This window comes from Acomys russatus, chromosome 2 (assembly GCF_903995435.1).
Source record: "Acomys russatus chromosome 2, mAcoRus1.1, whole genome shotgun sequence".
In the NCBI taxonomy this organism is placed as follows: domain Eukaryota; kingdom Metazoa; phylum Chordata; class Mammalia; order Rodentia; family Muridae; genus Acomys; species Acomys russatus.
In genome coordinates, this window is record NC_067138.1 from 79,635,933 (window position 1) to 79,655,346 (window position 19,414).

The window sequence follows — 19,414 nt, forward strand, 5'->3', positions numbered from 1 at the left end:
TTAGTAGGGTTGTAAGATAAACACTCCTGGCCCACTCACAGTAAGTGTTTAGGACTCTTTCTTTCTTTCTTTCTTTCTTTCTTTCTTTCTTTTCTTTTCTTTTTCTTCTTTCTTCTTTCTTTTTCTTTTTTTCGTTTCTTCTTTCTTTCTTTTCTTTCCTTCTTTCTGTTCTTTCTCATCTTCTTTCTTTCTTCCTCTTTCCTCCTTTCCTTTGTTTCTTTCTCTCTCTTTCCTTTCCTTCTCTTTTCTTCTTGCTCTTCTCTTTCCTTCTTTCTTTTTCCTTCTTTCCTCTTTCTTTCTCTTCTTTTCTTCTCTCTCCTTCCTTTCTCTTTCTTTCTTTCTTTCTTTCTTTCTGACTGGGTCTCATACATCCTAGGCTGTTCTTCAGCCACCTGTGAAGCTGAGGAACTTTTTCTGATCCTCATGCGTTCACTTTCTTAATGCTGGGATTATAGAAATGCATTGCCCACCCCACTTTAAGGGCTGCAATTTTCACTTGAACTTTTTTTTTGTTTGTTTTAAATTAGGAACTTGTTTTCTATTCACTCATATTTTCTGAATTAGTATAAATAAACAAGATATTTTCTTTTTTGTTGTTGTTTGGTTGCTTTTGTTTTGTTTTCTGTTTTTGAGACAGGGTTTCTCTGTGTAGCCTTGGCTGTCTGACTTGCTTTGTACACCAATCTGGCCTGGAACTCACAGAGCTCCTCCTGCCTCAGCCTCTCTGAGTGCTGGGATTAGTAGGAGTGTGCTGCCACGCCTGGTTTGAACTACTGACGTTAGTGCCTGCATTATCAGTGTTCTGTTCAGAAAGTTGCCTCCTTTGCCAATATGTTCAATACTGTTTTCTATTTTATTTTCTACTAGATTCAGTATGTCTAGATTTATGTTTAGGTCTTTGTCTTTGATCCAATTGGACATGAGTTTTTCTGCAGAGGGATAAATACAGACTCATTTGTGTTTTTCTACATGTACCCATCCAGTTTTAACAGCATAGTTTTTAAAAGATTCTATCTCTTTTTCTAGTGTGTATTTCTGGCTTCTTTATCAAAACAAAATAAAACATAACAAATACAAAGCAGGTGTCCGTATTTGTTTGAATTTATGTCAATGTCTTCAATTCTATTTCATTTTATATTTTATTTTATATTAAAATTATTCTTTTTTCTTTTTGGGGGGTCTCCAAATGTGTGTGCATTTCATAATACCTCCCCCCTCTCAACCCTTGGTCTCTAACTTACTCTCTAAATCGCATCTTCTGTTTTGCTGTTGTTGTTCTTTATTTGATTTGTTTTATTTTGTTTTTTTTTTGATATTACCTTTACACACACAGATAAAGAAGTGCATCTGGAAGATGCAGTTTTCTTGAAGTCTTCTGTCACCTCTGACCCTTACAATCTTCCACATAGATTTCTGAGAACTGAGCAGAGAGATTTGATGAAGACATTTATTTAGAACTGATTGTTCCAAAGTTGCTCACTCTCTGCACATTATCCTTTAGTGGGCTATCTTAGTTAGAGTTTCCTTTGCTGTGAAGAGACACCACTACCATGCTAACTCTTATAAAATGAAACATTTAGTTGGGGGCTGGCTTACAGTTTTAGGCATTTAGTCCATTGTTGCCAAACCTTCAAATACATGAGTCTGTAGGGGCCATATTTATTGAAACCACCACATGGGCCTATGTGCCATTTCCTAAAAGAAGCTTCTCTGATGATTGTTGAGTGAGGCAATGATCTATGGGCATAACAGTATGCCATTAGGAGTCCTTTTATTGGTTTATTCCTTTAGCAGAATAATAGTAGTTTTCCCTAATCCTGTAACCTATCTAGTCTCTAGGTCTTGGCCACTTTAGCAGTATCAAATATGGTTTCCACCTCATGGGATGGACATTAAAGCCATTCCAAAAATGTTTTGTTACTCCTATCCTATCACATTTATGCAATTACCGTGCCAGTATATCTTGTAGGCATCTCTTTGTTTGTTGGTCACAGAGCTTCTAACTGAATGAAGATGATGATTGGTTGGTAGCATATAAAGTAGCTTGTAGTACCATGAACCTTAGTAGGAATGAACCTTCTAGTTGTGCACCAGTTTGAGTTCTTCATGTATGATGACATAAGCAAGTCATGTCTTCAGCTATAGAGCCTTACCTCAGATTGCTGAGAGCAACTGATAGCATTGGCAATAACTTATGATTTTTTTTTTTGGTGGGGGCACACACTATGTGACTTCTTTGGCCAATGACTAAGTAAGTTGTAAACTATTCTTGGCACTGGAAATCTAGTTGGATCATTAGCTCTCCTGTTATATGCTGACTCCATTTAAATGCCTTCCACACATGCATATACCTTAGGAAGCTTCTGTAGTAGTAGGTTTTAATATGGCTATCATTGAATCCATAGAGGCATAAACAAAGCATAGGTACCATGGACACTTAAGTAGAATATAACTAAAAATTCATGGCTATGTCTCTGAAGATGTTTGGCTTATGCCCTGTCATCCTTTCTCAGGCATTCTGCTTTTTGTCTTAAGAGAGGACATAGTAATTACTAGGATCTCAACCACATGTGAAAGGATAGATTTGGTGGGTACTTAACGTTCTGTACATGAGCAAAGATGAATTATATAAAAAATTTATAACTTCATTCAGTGGCTGATAATATCCAAGTGGAAAAGACCCAGGTGAGGATAATGACTTGAATAAAAATATCCAATTCTACATTCTAATTAGAGTACATAAATATGTGAATTTTCTAGATTATGGCCAAGAACAGAAGTCCTAACTGTGCCTCCTATAGGAGCATTAATGGATCCCATACTTTAATAGCTGAGAAAGTTGAAAAATGGGAATACACACACACACACACACACACACACACACACACACACACACACACACAGAGAGAGTGTTGTTCTAGATGAGACAGAGCTTCTCTGCAGATGGAGTTTGGATCATGTGCAAAACTATCTCTGAGTATGTGGAGTTAGGAAGAATAGAAGTTAAAGATGGATTAAAGCTCAGGGCTCAGAGCTTGGAATATATATATATATCCATTCTAGAAGCAAGGGCAGGAGAGAAAAATCTAAGGAACCAGTTGTCTTCTGAAGGACATATCTTAAAGGAAAGGAGTAAGAGAGTAAGTTTTATAACAGATGGCTATATTACTTATCCAACAATACATTAGTAAAAACGACAGGTGTGTACTGTGGCTTTTCACAGCTGCCCTTGGTTCCCTATCTCTCTAGTATTTGCTATGCAATCAGATGACCTTTAGCACTGAGCACTACATTGAAATCACATTAATTAGTTTACAACTGTTCAACAAATTTTATGATGAAATAGCAGTGTGAAGAACTGTTTTTAATTACCTTGCAAGCTGCTTTCAGTTGATTACATTAAATCCATCCTCAATAATTTCATATGCCAGGTGCTGGGTGAGATGTTGCTCTGGATGGGACAGGCCTGTTCTGTGTGGAGTTTATAGCAGGTCAAAAACTATTCCTCAATATGTGGAGTTAGGAGATAGAAATGCATGGCGGATTAGAGCCCAGAGCCCAGGGGGCTTCCCTTAGTTTAGGAGATGAAGAACATAGGATAAATTAGTAGGTTTTGTGATTTGAATAAAAATGTACCCCAATAAGCTCATATATTAGAATGTTTAATCACCAGAAAGTGGCACTTTTTGAAAGGACTAGGATTAAGAGATATGGCCTTGTTGGACTAAGTGAATTTTGAGGTGTCAAGAGCCCATGCCTAGCTCAGTCTCTCTCTCTCTCTCTCTCTCTCTCTCTCTCTCTCTCTCTCTCTCTCTCTCTCTCCTCTCTCTGTCTCTCCCCACCTATGAATCATGATGAGCTTTCAGCTACTGCTCCAATAGCTCCAGTGCCTGCCTGCATATAATCACATTTCCACCATGATGGTCTAAAGTTCTGAAATTGTAAGGCAATTCTAATTAAATGCTTTCTGTTAAAATAGTTACCTTCATCATGGTGTCTCCTCCTTGCAATAGAAGAGTTACTAAGAAAGTAAGTGTTGTTCTTAGATGTCAGGTGACTAGAAGATGGAGTTGATAGTAGCAGGAGGCACCCTGAGGGTGTAGCTTGTGCTAAGGACTGGCTCTGCTGAGAAGCGCTGCTCTCAGTATCTACATATTCAGTGTCAAACAGATTCAGGTTTTCAAGGGTGCAGGAGCATTTTATGCTAACTACGTATGAAGAGAGGGCTGAGGTGAGACTCTGGAATGCCACTCTGGCGTCTATGTAGGCTTGTACCCTGGCCTAGGGTAACTTGGGGAAAGTGGTGGAACTTATTTAGTGGAAGAAGTTTAGTCAGTGTGAGGAGGTACCCTTGAAGGGGAGATTGGAACCTCTGGCCCTGCTTCTCCTCTGCCCTTTCTTTCTTAGCTTAGGACTTTGTCCATGGTCAGCAGTGACAGACAATACTCTCAAGCTTCATGATCAGCCTTTCCTTTCTGTTTTCCAACACACTTTATGTGAAATGCCCTGTCACCAAAGACTAAAAATAGCAAGACCAAGAAAGGAGATGGGAAAATCTGAACTTGTAAGTGGAAATAAACCTTCCCCTTACTAAGATGATTATGTAATCTATTTCCTTAGCAATGGAAAGCTAATATAAATGGGTAATATTGAGTCAAATAAAATGAAGTATTAAAATGTGTGTGTGTGTGTGTGTGTGTGTGTGTGTGTGTGTGTGTAAACTGGCATGCCTGTACCATAGACATGGAGTTCAGAAGATGAATTTGGAAAGTTCATCGCTTCTACGGGTTTAGAGGATAAAACTCAGGTCATCAGTCTCTCAAAATAAGTACTTTTGCTTGTCAAGCCATTTTGCTGGCCCAAGTTTAGGTTTTTTTGTTTGTTTGTTTGAGATTAGGATATAATTGTACCTTGTCTCCCTTCTTTTTGCTCCCTTCAAACACTGCCATATTTACCTCCCTTTTCTCTTTCAAATTCATGTTCTCTTATTTTGCCTTGACTATTGATACATGCATAGTATGTGTGTGTGTGTGTGTGTGTGTGTGTGTGTGTGTGTGTGTGTGTGTATACATATATATTCCTAAATATAACCTGCTCAGTTGTTTTGTAAATGTGTCCATTGGGACTGGGTTCCACAACATTAAATTTTGATTGGTTGTGGTTTTCTATAATGATCTCTCTCTATTCCTTGATAAGTGGTAAGGACTAGAAAATCTATAGGTATAATAACAAATATTTAGAATGTAATTAGGGATTAGGATTACTTAGTAAAGTAGTGGTTGTAGGTTCTCCTCCAAGATCCATGACTTCATTAGCCCTGTGTAGTTGGCTAGATTTGCAGTACCAGACATGATTTAGCTTTTGTTGAGTGGGTCTTAAGTATAGGTAGAGGACTGTTGGTTAGCTCCAATGTATTTGAGATGCTACTGCACCTTTAGGGTTATCATGCCATGCTAGCAATTGCTTGGTTTATAGGCACCATAGCTGTGCAGTACTGTGGATTGTTTTCTTCCTTTGGAAGCTTGCATGGCATTTTCTGGTCCTCAGGAAGGAAGAATTTTGGTCATTTATATCTCAGGGGCATATGGGCCTGGAGTCTTGTATTTATAGTGTATTTATAATAATAGAGTCTTACCTTTAACTTCTGGGGAGGGGCAAGCCTGACCAACAACTCAAAAGAAGAGTTCTGAAGTCTAGAGAAACTTTAATGTGGATACTGGGGATCTAAACTCTGGTCCCTTTGCTTGCTTGGGCACCTTTACCTACTGGGCCCTCTTAGCCTCTGAGAGGCTATAAACTTTTTCCCAGTGTGTGTCACCTTTTCAGGGAAGTCCAGGCTGTCTCTAAAACGTCACTTTGAACATAATTATTTCTTCCTCTGAGCTTGTAATCTTCTGAAATGATTTTTGGGATTCCCTTGCTTGTCTGTCATGTGCCTTTTGCAGTAGAATATGAACTTCTTGTGGCTTTACTGTATGTCTTTCTTAGGCCTAGTATTGCTGTGATGAAACACTATTACTAAAAGCAACTTGGGGAGGGAAGAAGTTTATTTGGTGTATATAGCCTGAATTACAGTCCATTAAGGTAGCCAAAGCAGGGTCTCAAATTTGGAACCACAAACAGCAGCAGCAGCAGCAGCAGCAGCAGCAGCAGCAGCAGCAGCAGCAGCAAATACTGTGTTAAGTAGGATGATTATTGCTGTGGTGAAACACGATGACCAAAAGCAAGTTAGGAGGGAAGTGTTTATTTTGCTTAGGCTTCCACATCACGTTCATCATTGAAGAAGTGAGGACAGAAATTCAAACAGGGCAGGTACCTGGAGGCAGAAGGTGATGCAGAGACCACAGAGGAGTGCCGCCTACTGGCATGCTAAGCCTTTTTTCTAAGATTACCCAGAACCACCAGGTTTGGTGCTTACAGGCTTGCCAGCCTAAAGCTTAATTTTATGGAGGCATTTTCTCAACTGAGATTCTCTCCTCTTAAATAACTATAGCATTTATATGTCTAATTGACATATAACCAGCACCTTGGCTTAGTGTGTGTGTGTGTGTGTGTGTGTGTGTGTGTGTGTGTGTGTGTGTGTGTGTTTTCATGAAAATTGGTGCTATGGAAAGGGAAAGAATCTAGAAATATTCTGTTGAATATGTACAAGGAAGGGTTTAGGTTAGAGTTCTCACCAGTTGGGAGGAATTTAGTTGAGTGAATTAGGAGAAGTAAAGGGCCAAGGGAGACCAGGCAAAAGAGAAGCTCAAGCAGCAAGTCACTATCAGTGATAAAACCATTGCCTAGAAGACAAGCATTTCTTTTTTTGGGAAATATTAAAGGACCCATTGGCTATCCTGACTGGGCAACACCTAGCAGCATTTTTGAAAAATCCTTTAGCAAGGAACAAGGTAGAAACTAATCTGAAATGAGCAGAGCATGAAAGCATGTGTAGGAGATGTTGAAGTCTAGTCTATAGATGTTAACAACTCAACTTGGCATGCCCCTGGACATCCAATGATGCAGCTAGCATTTGATGGTGGTTTTATAAAGGAATTTGTAAAATGAAAAGAGAGCTGAGTTGATAGGCTGAGCCTGGAAGACAACCTGAAGTTAAAAGGAAAGGAGAGACAGCGGATAAAGAATACCCTAGAGTTCATTGAGAGGCAGAGGAGGGAAGGTCAGAGGGCAGAGGCAACGGGTTTGAAGTAGGGACAGAAAGCCACTTCTGCAGCAGAGTAAGAAGAGAGTGCTTCTTCAGCACTTGCTATTGGCAAGCAACAAGGGGCATGGCCCCATCGGCAGAGGGTTGTCCATGCTTGGCATGCAAGACATTTTCAAAACTAGCGGAATAACTGCCTGTGGTTAGCCGTAGCCAGTAGGTGCTACAGTCTTTCAGACAGAAGCAAGATTAACTCCTGGTGCAGTGGTCAAGGCAGCTTTGAGAAAAGTGACATTTGATTTGGGACTCAAAAGGAGCGAATAGGATATTAGCCAAAGGATATAAATGCTAAAATAAAGTAAAGGAAATCTATTTCCTGGGGATGGGGTTTGGGGAGGCTGCAGGAATAAGGGGCTGACATTCTGTATTTCAGTTTATCTATCAGCAAAGATACAGAAAATTTTCTTTCAATGTATATTCTGACAGAACACAGTAATTTGGAGGAATATGGAAAGCTGTGAGATGTTTTTGGCAAAGGTCCTGATGTCTCTAGGTATAATACTGACAGATGAGTACCAATTAGGTATTTAAAGTCATGAAGGTCATAAGTAACTGAATGTGGCCGCAGCTCACAAAAGTAGCTTCTATGATAACATTATTGTGTACATTGTAAAATAACATGTGTCACTTAGCTTCAGCGGAGTTATCCTACAGACTTCTGACAGTGAACAGTAAGTGCTGTGCAGCAGCTGTGTTAAGAGATTTCCTGCAGAGAAATTTCGGTTGATCCTACACCGAGGGTGCTCACTCTCACCACATTAATCATCCCCAGACTCATGCCTGCCTCCTGTGTCTTGGGCAAATTAAATCTCTATTGACTAACACGAAACTGAAGAAAAAAAATCTGTGACAATTCAAAGTATAAGTTTAAAAACACATTTATTTATTTCCTATCACTATTAGAAAAAATTGACACATCATGGTTTAAAACAACATGGGTTTTATTCCTGTATCTTTTGGTTCAAAGTCCAAAACAGCAACTGTAGTCTTATTCCTCTCCTCCCCCCAAACTCTCTGATACTTGGTCCTTGTTAGTCTGAAACTCACTATGTAGCCCAGCCTGGCCTAGAAGTCATAAAGTTTCTGCCTCAGCCTCCTGAGTGTTGATAATATCTGGGTATATGCCACCTACCCAGTTCCTTTGTTGTGGGTACATAGGGGAAATCTGTTTCTTACCCTTTCTAGCTTCTAAAGACTGCCCACTTTCCTTGGCTTGTGGCTCCTTCCTCCATTAAGACACCAACACTCTGGTTCTCTCATAAACCTTGATTATTCTCTGGCTATGGGTTCAAAAGTGTCTTGGCTTTTAAAGGGTGTTTGAATGAGGTCCATTTGGACAATCAAGAACAGTTTCAAAGCATTTTCCCTTAACAATATTTATAAAGTTCTTTATCCATATAAAGAAACTAATTTATAGGTTCTAAGATTAGAAACTTTTATTTTTCCTGCAAACAAGGAGAAAAGGACACATTGTGGATAGTTAGAAATAGGATTTGTAGCTAACTAGAAAAGAGACATAGAGAGAATTGAATTTATTCAATCCACTTCAATAGATTTAATTTCCTTATTTAAAGTTACAAGTGAAATATATGTGGAGATCTCCAGAAACAGATTCATTGTTCTGTTTTTTTTTTTTTTTTTTCCTCTTAGGCTATTTCTATGGCAAGGTCAAGTGCTAAGTGTTCATGCTGCAAGTGCTGTTCACAACTCATTAAACAACTAATAGAAAGAATACACATGAACCTGGATGAAGGTTTCCTGGGAGGCCAGGTTTTTCTATTCACAGCATCCCTAGTGTAACTGAGATGAGGACTTGAAGGTGAGGTGTATCAAGCCCACAGGTGGTACACAGGAGGGTCAAATATCAGAGAAAAACTGAGGACCAAGAGGAAAGTAGTGAGCCAACACAACAGTGAACAAAGTTGTAAAGTCCAGGGAGAAAGGTGGTCAAAGGCAGGACCATTGTAGCACTCTGTGTGGGGAAAAATGCTGGAAGAATCTGCAATGGGACACGTAACACTAAGGGCATTGGTTAACATTTTTGAGCAGCTACTATGTGTCACAGTGGCTTTGTATATGTCAGACATTTTCAGCATAAAAAAACTAAACAACAACAACACCCACCCCCGCCACCCAAAATACCTGAAAATAAACCTATAAGTGGCCAGGCATGGTAGTGTACCTTTTTGATTCCGTCATTTGGGAGGCAGAAGCAGGTGAGATCTCTGCGATTTCAAGGCCAGCCTGTGGTACATAGTGAGACACCGTCTAAGTAAAACCAAAATTAATAACTAAATATCCACAAATGATTTATTTCACACAAATTGTGGTTCAGAGGCGTGAAACAAGCAGTTGGCTAAAGATAATAGAATCAGCTACCAGTACAAACTAGAGACTTACTTTCAGGAGTTGTAGTTGTATTCTTAAAAGTAGGGTGTCACAGATAGAAAAAATGTGTGGTGCTTTTCCCAGTTTGGGCTCCTACTTTAAGAAGGGCTTTGAGTGCCACCAGGTCTCCCCCTCCAGGGAACATGGTCAAATATGAGGCACCAGAGTTCATGTGAAAGTCATACCCCACTCTCCACTCAACTGTGGAGAATGTTCTGTCCATTGGCTAGATCTGGGTGGGGGTTTAAAGTTTACCGCCTGTATTGTCCTTGGCTGGTGCCTTAGTTTGAGTGGGGGAGACCTGGTGGCACTCAGAGGAAGGACAGCAGGTTACCAAGAAGAGACTTGATACCCTATGAGCATATACAAGGGGAGGAAATCCCCCTCAGGAACAGTCATAGGGGAGGGGAATAAGGGGAAAATGGGAGGGAGGGAAGAATGGGAGGATACAAGGGATGGGATAACCATTGAGATGTAACAAGAATAAATTAATAAAAAAATAAAAAAAAAGAAGGGCTTTGAGAGAGCTGGCTTGTGTGCACAAGTGTTGAGCTAGACATCTGTGCAGACATCAGGTTGTATACTAGATAGATGAACAGACATGGTACATTGTGCTTGTTTTCTTCTGTTTATTTGTTCTTCTTTTAGACAATATATCCTGATAGCAATCTACCCTCCTTTCACTCCTCCTAGTCCCGCATCTTATTTCTTCTCTCCCAAAGATCCACTGTTCCTCCATTTCCTTTTAGAAAAGAGCAGTCCTAGCCAGAAATTATGGCTCACACCTGGAATTCCAGCACTCAGGAAGTCAGAGGTAGGCAGATCTCTGTGAGTTCGAGGCTAGCCTGCTCTACAGAGTGGGTCCAGGACAGCCAAGGCTACATAGAGAAACCCTGTCTTAAAAATCCAATTAAAAAAAAAAAAAAAAAAGAGCAGTCCTTCCAGTGTCAGCAACCGAACAAGCCATAAGAAGATGTAGTTTACACAAGGTTGGGTCATCTGAGAAGAGAAGACCTCAATTGAGGAAATGCTTCCATAAGATCAGGCTCGAGGCAGGCAAACTTATAGGTCATTTTCTTAATTAATGGTTGATGAGGGAAGGCGGTGGTGCCACTCCTGCCCTGGGTGCTATATGAGAGCAGGCTGAGCAAACCCTGAAAAACAAGGCAGTAAGCAGCGCTCCTTCATGACCATGACTGCTACATCAGCTCCTGCCTCCAGGCTCCAGCCCTGTTTGAGTTCTTGTCTTTGAAGATGAACAGTGATGTGGAAATATAAGCAAAATAACTCTTTCCTCTCAGAGTGGTTTTCAGTAAATGATGTTTTATCACAGCAAGAGAAACCATAACCAATACAAAAATTGATGCCACAATAGTGGGGTATTATTTGGCAGACCTGATCATATTGTGTTAGGGAGGATTGTGGAAGGACTTTGGAACTTTGGGGGGGGGAAGCATTGAGTGTTGAGAGCTCATTGGGCTTTTCTGTTGGAGCTTGGAGGATAATGCTGAGAGCAATGCAGATAACTGGAGTCCTGACTTTAAAGTTCAGAGGGAAGTTTAAAGACTGCATTGGGGCTGCTTGCTATTTTGAATTAAGACTGTGGTGTTCTAGTTGCCTGGGGATGAAGAGTCAGCTGTGATGTGAAACCTTTGGTTTTCTTGAACAATTGGTACTGGTTAGCTGGAGGTGAGAAATTAGTAGTGGTTAAGATGGGACAAAAATCATCGACATGAAATACTCTGGGTAGAGTTTCTTCAGAGTTAGCACATAGAAGCTGTGTTTCAGAAGTGGCTAAGGTTGTGCCTTTTGCTTAGCTAAACTTGGTCATATGTAAGAGTTGCCCAGGTGGTTTCTGTTATTTCTTTTTCCTTTTGTCTTTCTTTCTTTCTTTCTTTCTTTCTTTCTTTCTTTCTTTCTTTCTTTCCTTCCTTCCTTCCTTCCTTCCTTTTATCCTTCCCTCCTTCCATCCCTACCTCTTCCCTCCCTCCATCATTCCTCTTTGTTTTTTCCTTCTTTTCTTTGTTTGTTTGTTTGTTTGTTTGTTTTTTTCTTCTTTTTAGTTTTTCAAGACAAATTTTCTCTGTATAGTTGTGGCTATCTTAGACCTCACTATGTAGATCAGCTGTCCTGAAACAGTTGAAGACTCAGGATTGAAGAAGCCATGGACAAAAGTTGAGGGCTGGCACCATGGAGAGAGCACAGGAGAGGCTACTGATGAACCTCTACTTCTGTTTCCATAAATCTCCTTTCTTTCTAATCTAGGGTAGGTGGCTTGGAAGGGAAGTATAAACATTTATAGAGGTCCAAATGAAGTAGGTTTGAAAAGTTGGAGTCTACGGATGAAAGTGCAGGCCAGTTGTAGTAGATTACCTTAGCATTTTGAAGATACCAGTATCATAGGATGATCACAAGAACAGGGGTGGAGTGGAGCCAGCTGGAGCCTAAAGGACAAGCTTTGTATGCTGTAAGTGATGGAGCCAGAGAAGTGACCGAAACCCTTTCAGGAGCCCAGAAGATCATGAGTGAATCCCACGTAACTAGACATTTTGTAAATTACACTTTTGGAGTTTGGTTTTGCTTTGATCTGTTTGTGACTCTGCCCTGGTTCTCCCTTCTTGAAGTAAGAAAATAGTTAACTTGTTTTTTATTTTCCAGGAGCTCACAGTTAAGAGAAGTGGCCACATCCAGGGCCAGCTCCACTATTCTGGCAAGGTAAGAGAGCAGGCCTGGTCTTCATGATGATGTGGTAGGTAAGGGGCAGGGACATCTCTCCTTCTCTAATGACCCCAGGGACATGTCTCCCACCTGCCACAGGTGGTTAAGAGTAAGGAAGGAAAAGGGTATCTCTCCCTCATCTGTGCCACTGTACTAGAGAGGAGGGGCAGGACCATTCTCCCATAATTATATCCTCAGGGTCATCTCATTTCCATCTCCAACAATGTGCAATGTGCTGGCCACTTTCCTGAGTACTGAAGCTGGCTAGAAGTAGAGTCAGCTCTCCTGCTCTCACTTCCCCAGGGTCACCTCTTCCACAATGCCCAGATGAGGGTTTGGGCAAGTTCTAAATAGACTTCAGGTATCAACATGTCCCTGGGCAGCAGCTCAGACCAAGGACATCTGCCTGACCTTTGGTGGTAAAGACTGCTACTGCTGCAGGGCCATGGAGCCAGATGTGGCCCCCAGTGTCAGCAGAGGACAGGACCCCACCATGATCCTAGGTGGCATCACAGGCTAATCACCTCAGGCTGTTCTTCACTACCCTTGACTCTCTTCTCTCCATTGTGCCCATATCTTCTTTTTCTCTTTCTTTTCCATTTATCCACCACTTACTTGCTCCTCTTAGTGCCAACTGGTGCCTTTGAATGTCTGGGTTCATCTCACTAGTGGTCTCATGAGTACTATGCCCTAACTGTGTATTATGGCAGCAAGCAGGGGTCATCTTAGGCATGGACTAACACCCTCCCCCTCCTGCATGGTATGAAACTGGTGGTCATTTCCGGTTAGCTCTCTGGTTAGGCCCCATGATATCAGTCTGGTGGTCTTGGGCTCACTCCTCACCTAGGTCCACCTGAGTAGCCCCATGTGAGGCCACTCCTGTTTAGAGCTCATCACTCCTGCCCAGGGTTGTAGTCTCAGGCTCTTCTAGTCTTCACTTTGCTCCCCACCTTGGAAGGCCCTCTAGGTCTTCATGGAGCTAGACTGATCTAAGGCTAGCTCCTGGTCCTGGGCCCCCTGGTACCAGCAGATTGGTGGTTGTCTCATGCTTGCATTTTTCAGAGAGTATTAGGCTACTAATCATTCAGATGTTCACACTGAGCACAGTCATAGCCTTTCTTCTCTTTGATCCCTACTGATGTGCATGTGGCACCCTGACTGGTTTTTTGTTTTCATTATTTTTGGTGAACATACAGTGATGATTTTGGATGGCAGGTGGCAGTTTCCTCACTGCCAACTCTATGGTCCTACTTCAGTATTGTTTGTCCCATTCTGCCACTGAATAATCGTCCTCCATATTCTTGTCATCTAGAAGAGTCTTGTCCCCTTCAATGCCACCCCCTTGTACACACACATACGTGCAAAATTTTATCGTTATATGAGGGAAACATGCAATATATATATATATATTTTTTTTTTTTTGGTTTTTCGAGACAGGGTTTCTCTGTGTAGCCTTGGCCATCCTGGACTCACTTTGTAGACCAGGCTGGCCTCGAACTCACAGCGATCCGCCTGCCTCTGCCTCCCGAGTGCTGGGATTAAAGGCGTGCGCCGCCACGCCCGCTCACATGCAATATTTTTATTTCTAATTCTGATTTATAATTCCATCATTTTTATGTAAATGCTACAATTTCATTATTCTTTATGGAGAAGCAAAATTCCACACTTTATATGCACATTTTCTTTTCCCATTCATGATCTTCCCATAGCATGTCTGAATTATACCACTGATCAGACCTTGATTTTAAGTTTTTTTTATTTTATTATCCGATGAAAATGTTTCACACACACAATACATTTGTTTGTGCTTACATGGTGTGTGCATGAAGCATATATGTATATGCCAAAGGTCAACCTCAGATGTCTGTTCTCATTTTTTTTCTTGATACAAGACCTTCCAGTGAACTGAGTTTATTGATCTATCTAAGCTAGTTGGCTAGTGATCTCTGTGGAATACAACTGTGTTTACACAAGCTCTTATCCTCAGTAGTGAAGTTATAGATGTGTGCCTTTTTTTTTGTGGGTACCAGTGTTCTGTGACAAGACTTTTCCTGGAGAGATACAACATGCAATGTCTACTCATCTATGATATGAAGCCCATGACACACAAAAGCATAGATAACATCAAAGTCCAACTTGTTAATCCAACTAGTTTTATTGGGGTTACTTATAGGAATATGGGGGAAGAGTAAGTTACAGGAGCAAAAATGACTTAAAGGAAGTTGCATCACCAAAAGCCTACCATAGCATGGATGACAACTCATGGAAACTGGCAACTTGGAGCACGCTTCACAGCTCATGGGCAGCTCAATAATTTTGAGAGATTCCTTTTCAATTTGATTCTATTGATCTAAGCATCTTCCAGGACAGCTTGGCTTGCTTCTGTTTCTTCCAGGCAGCTGATCTGGTTGCAGAGTCCTCTTTGCATATTGGCTCATCTGAGAATGATTCTCAGGCATCTTTATTGTTTACCATTTGGAGAGATGGGCCCAGTGAGTCTACTCAAGTTCAGGGACTTGTTAAACCTATTTTGAGTTATTTATCTTTTATCTTAAAATGCTGGCAAGGATATGGAGAAAGGGTAACACTCCTTCATTACTGGTGGGAGTGTAAACTTATATAACCACCTTGGAAATCAATCTGGTGTTTTCTTAAAAAACTGGGAATAGGGCTACCTCAAGACCCAGCTATTGCACTCCTTGGAATATACCCAGAAGAAGCTCCACCACACAACAAGAACATATGCTCAACCATGTTCATAGCAGCCTTATTCATAATAACCTGAACCTGGAAACAACCTAAGTGTCACTCAATCAAAGAATGAATAAAGAAACTGTGGTACATTTACACTATGGAATACTATTCAGCTATTAAAAACAAAGAAATCCTGAAATTTGCAGACAAATGGATGGAACTAGAAATGATAATCCTGAGTGAGTTAACCTAGACCCAGAAAGACCCACATGGTATATACTCACTTATAATTGGACACTAGCCCAAAATGGATGTCCCATGAAAGTCTTCACTTACCAGGAGGTTGGGATAGATGCAGGGAATTCCTATTGGGACTCTAGGTGAGAGAAGTATGGGAGAATGGGGAAATAGAAGGATCCAGAGGGTCCTAGAAACCTACAGGAAGAACATCATGATGGGTGGATCTGGACACAAGGGGGTCTGCTCAAACTACTGTACCAACCAAGGACAATACATGTAGTAAACATTGAACCTCTATTTAGATCTAGCCAATGGATAGGACATTCTCCACAGTTGTGTGGAGAGCAGGTACTGACTGTGACATGAACTCTAGTGCCCAATATTTGACCACTTCCCCTTGGCTGGGAGGTCTGGTGGCACTCAGAGTAAGGATAAGCAAGATACCAAGATGAGACTTAATAGACTGTGACCATATGGTGGGGGAAGAGGTCCCCTTCTGTCACAGACCTAGGAGAGGGGAATAGGGTGAAAGTAGGAGAGAGGGAGCGAGGAATGGGAATATACAAGTGAGGGCATAACAATTAGATGTGATCTGAATTAATTAATTAAAAAATGCTTCCCTACAAGGATAAAATGGTTGAATATGGGAGGAAACTCCTACCCAACTGGGGCTATAATCTCATGTCCTTATTCTTATGCAGTGTCCGGTTGCCACCTGAGGTATCTCCCCAGACCAGAAGAAGACTCTTATTTTTAAGATTTATTTATTTATTATGTATACAGTGCACATCAGATCACATGATAGGTGGTTGTGAGCCACCAAGTAGTTGCTGAGAATTGAACTCATGTCCTCTGAAAGAGCAGTTGGTACTCTTAACCGCTGAGCCATCTCTCCAGCTCTCAGAAGAAGACTCTTACCTGCAAAATGTATAGTAAGAAAGAAATTAGAAACTTTCTAAGTTGGCAACAACAACTTCGAAAAGAAACTATTATTTTAGGATCTTGATTTATTGTTGTTTGGCTTTAGATAATTTAAAAAGGTCTGAAAATGATTGGAGCTGCAAAGAAGAGTTAGGGCCTGGACCACAATGAAGGACAATAGGAGAATAGAAAATCTCCTGATCAGCATCTTTCACACTGTTTGTGGTATGAGACCAAGGTTGGAAAGGCTTGCAAATAAGAGATGCTGCTACTGTGCTACTGTGTCGTTGGCTCACCTCTGAAGAACAAACTGAGTAATAGAATAGAAGAAAATGTATTCAACTGAGTACAGCATAGAAATGTGACAGCCATTAGGTGTGGGGCAGTACCTCTCATTTTCATTAGCACAAGCTCCACCAATCAAAAGGCTTTCAGATACAGTTTTTAAGACAAATTTCTTCATAATTTTAAGGAAAAATGAAATTAACCATGGCATTTTTGTACATCCATCATGGCTCTAGGAATGGACTGAATAGGGCTGCAAAGGCATGGAGATAAGACAGACAGATGGACACATGGATAAAAATAAAATCTGTGTTAGGTGAACTGGGATCTCTACTAATGAAAGTGCAGCACCCTGGATAAAGCTCAGCATTCTTTATATACTGTTGATCTGGAAGGTAAGTTATTTCATTTGGAGGTGGGATTATAACGTGCAGACAAACAAGGCAGCAGAGTTTATAGTATACAGCTGGATCAAAGAGATATAAGGTTAGTTATTCTTAGTGGGAACAATCTTAGTAGGGAGCAGTTTTCAGACCATACATATCTGGTTTGTGGGGGGGAGCCATGGTGGACAGTTTCTACACACACTATTAACATTCATACACGGATCAGAAGGAAAGAGTTTGCCATTTCCTCTGTATCTGAGGCTAGTGTCCTTGACATAGTCATGCCTATGTTAATGACCCTCATTCCCTCAGGGCCTTAAAAACTTGGCTTTCCTCTACTTCTTATAGACATTTATTAGGTTATTACTAATTCTTTAGTCTTAATTAGGTGAGATAGTGTATTTAGGTCACCATTTGTCACTGATGTCATCTATCTGTGTGCCTGTGTATCATCTATCTAAGAGACTTCAATTCCAATGGGTTAAATTATTACTCATTGCCAGCATCCCACTATTCATATATTGAAATTCAAAAGCCTCAGTTTAACTATTTTTGAGTACTTATGAAAGGGATTATGGTTAAACTAAGTCATACAAGTGGGACCATAGTTCCATAAAAAAAGAAGATGCAGAAGAACAATTTCCTTGGCTACCTCTCTCATTGCTCCCATACATGTTGGAAAGCCACAGGAGAATGCAGCAGGGAGAACTGTCACCATTCAAGAAGGACTTACCAAACTCATATCAGTGACTTCACATTCTTAAGATTCTAGTCCCAGACATCGCATGTAGGGGAAGAAGATATTTAAGATAGGATTGAACTGGATGGCCAAGGGAAGAAAATAAACACAAAACAACCCAGAACTAATGGAACTTGTCTATAAAACAGCATCCAGGAGATTGAGTCAGTGAGAATATGAGTTCAAATCCTGCCTGTGCTACATAGCTGCACTCTCCCTGAAAACTAAACCAAATGACACTTCTTATTGTGTTGAAAATGGTATAATCAGGGCCAAGTGAAAGAACAAGTACTTAGGTGACTGTCATCATTGTGTTGGTGAGAGTTATAATAATATATACCAGGTTGCCACAAATCCAGAGTACACATGAACATGTGTTAGATGTTTTCAGATAGAGCTGGATTGCTGATGGACGGAAAGAAAAGAAAGAGCAATACTGAAATCTTGTTCCAGAGCATGGTTGTGTGAAAGCTGAGATGTAGAAACTTTCTGGAATGTTGGTTTTCCAGAGGCTTTTAGCATGAGAAATGAAGCAAAAATAATTATTTCCAAACAGAAAAGCAAATACCTTGTATGAATGAAAATGGCCCCCTTAAGCTCATAGAAAGTGGCATTATTTGAAAGTCTTAGGACATACTTCCTTGTTGAAGAAAATGTGGTCTTGTGGGACACACTGTGTCACTGAGGGTGGCCTTTGAGATTTCAGAAGCTCAAGTAATAACCAAGCTCTCAGTTCCCTCTCCAGAACCTTATCTGCCTGAGTGCCACCATGTATCGGGCATGATGCTAATGGACTAAACCTCTGGAACATAAGGTAGCCCCAGTTAAATACATTCCTTTATAAAAGTTGCTGTGGTCATGGTGTCTCTTTACAGCAATAGGATACCAACTAAGGCACCCCTTCCACACACACAACACAAACTAAAATAAAGGCTTACTAATAGTCTCAATTCTACTAATACTTATACCAATTTGTTTCAAGTTTTTTTTTTGTTGTTGTTGTTGTTGTTTATTTTCATGGGAGCTGAATAAGTGTTCTGGGATGCTTCTTTAACTCAGTTTCAATGGCATGTAACTAAGAGTAAACTGGCAGTCAAGTGGAGGCCCTGTGTGTGCTAAGATGCCTGACTGAGGCAAATGCCCCATGTGTCTCTCAGAGAACTACCCCTTCAGCAAAGCCAACCTTTCTATGCTGTGTTCTTGTGTGCAGCTGAATACAAGGCTTGAAGACCTCATTTCAGCCAAGGAGCAAACATCAAGTATCAGCCATGGGATCTATCATTTTGCTTCCTGTGTCCATATTTTTTGTGGCCAGAATCCTTTTCCAGTAGTTGCTTGGCCTGAAGGGACTTGCTATCTTCTCTATGAGAGCTTATCACTGAGTCTGAGAAAATAAAATGGATGTCGATAGAGCTAGAAGAAAGACACTCACATATAAATGTTATAGGCACTATTTGGGAGTCACATGAGGTAAGGACTCAAAGAAGTTCAGATAGCTGACACTTCAAAAGGAATGGACGTGGGGCCAGGAGCACCTGTAGAAGGAGACAAAACAATTTTTGCAAAATAAAAGATGAATTGACCTCAAAAAGCAGACAGCCTGGAATAGACTCAGGCTGGGTGTGTTCTCAGCCTGCTTCTTGCAAGTGGCTCTCTGGAGCCATTAAGAGAGCCTCATTCTGCTCTTTAGAAAGAGATGTGGCAATTTAGTGAGTCCTTGTGGCAGATTTTACATCTGGCTTCTTTAAATCTCTTTAATTCAAGTAGCACTCTTAGAGGACATCATTTTCAGGGTCCCAACTATGGGGCTCCCTATCCCCTGGGACCCTTGGCCATTGG

General features: G+C 40.7%; 1 pseudogene; it reads right to left on the reverse strand.

Moving 5' to 3' along the window:
• Positions 1–13,374: 13,374 nt before the first annotated feature.
• On the reverse strand, positions 13,375–13,457 carry LOC127207989 (uncharacterized; annotated as a pseudogene).
• Between the last annotated feature and the right edge of the window lie 5,957 nt (positions 13,458–19,414).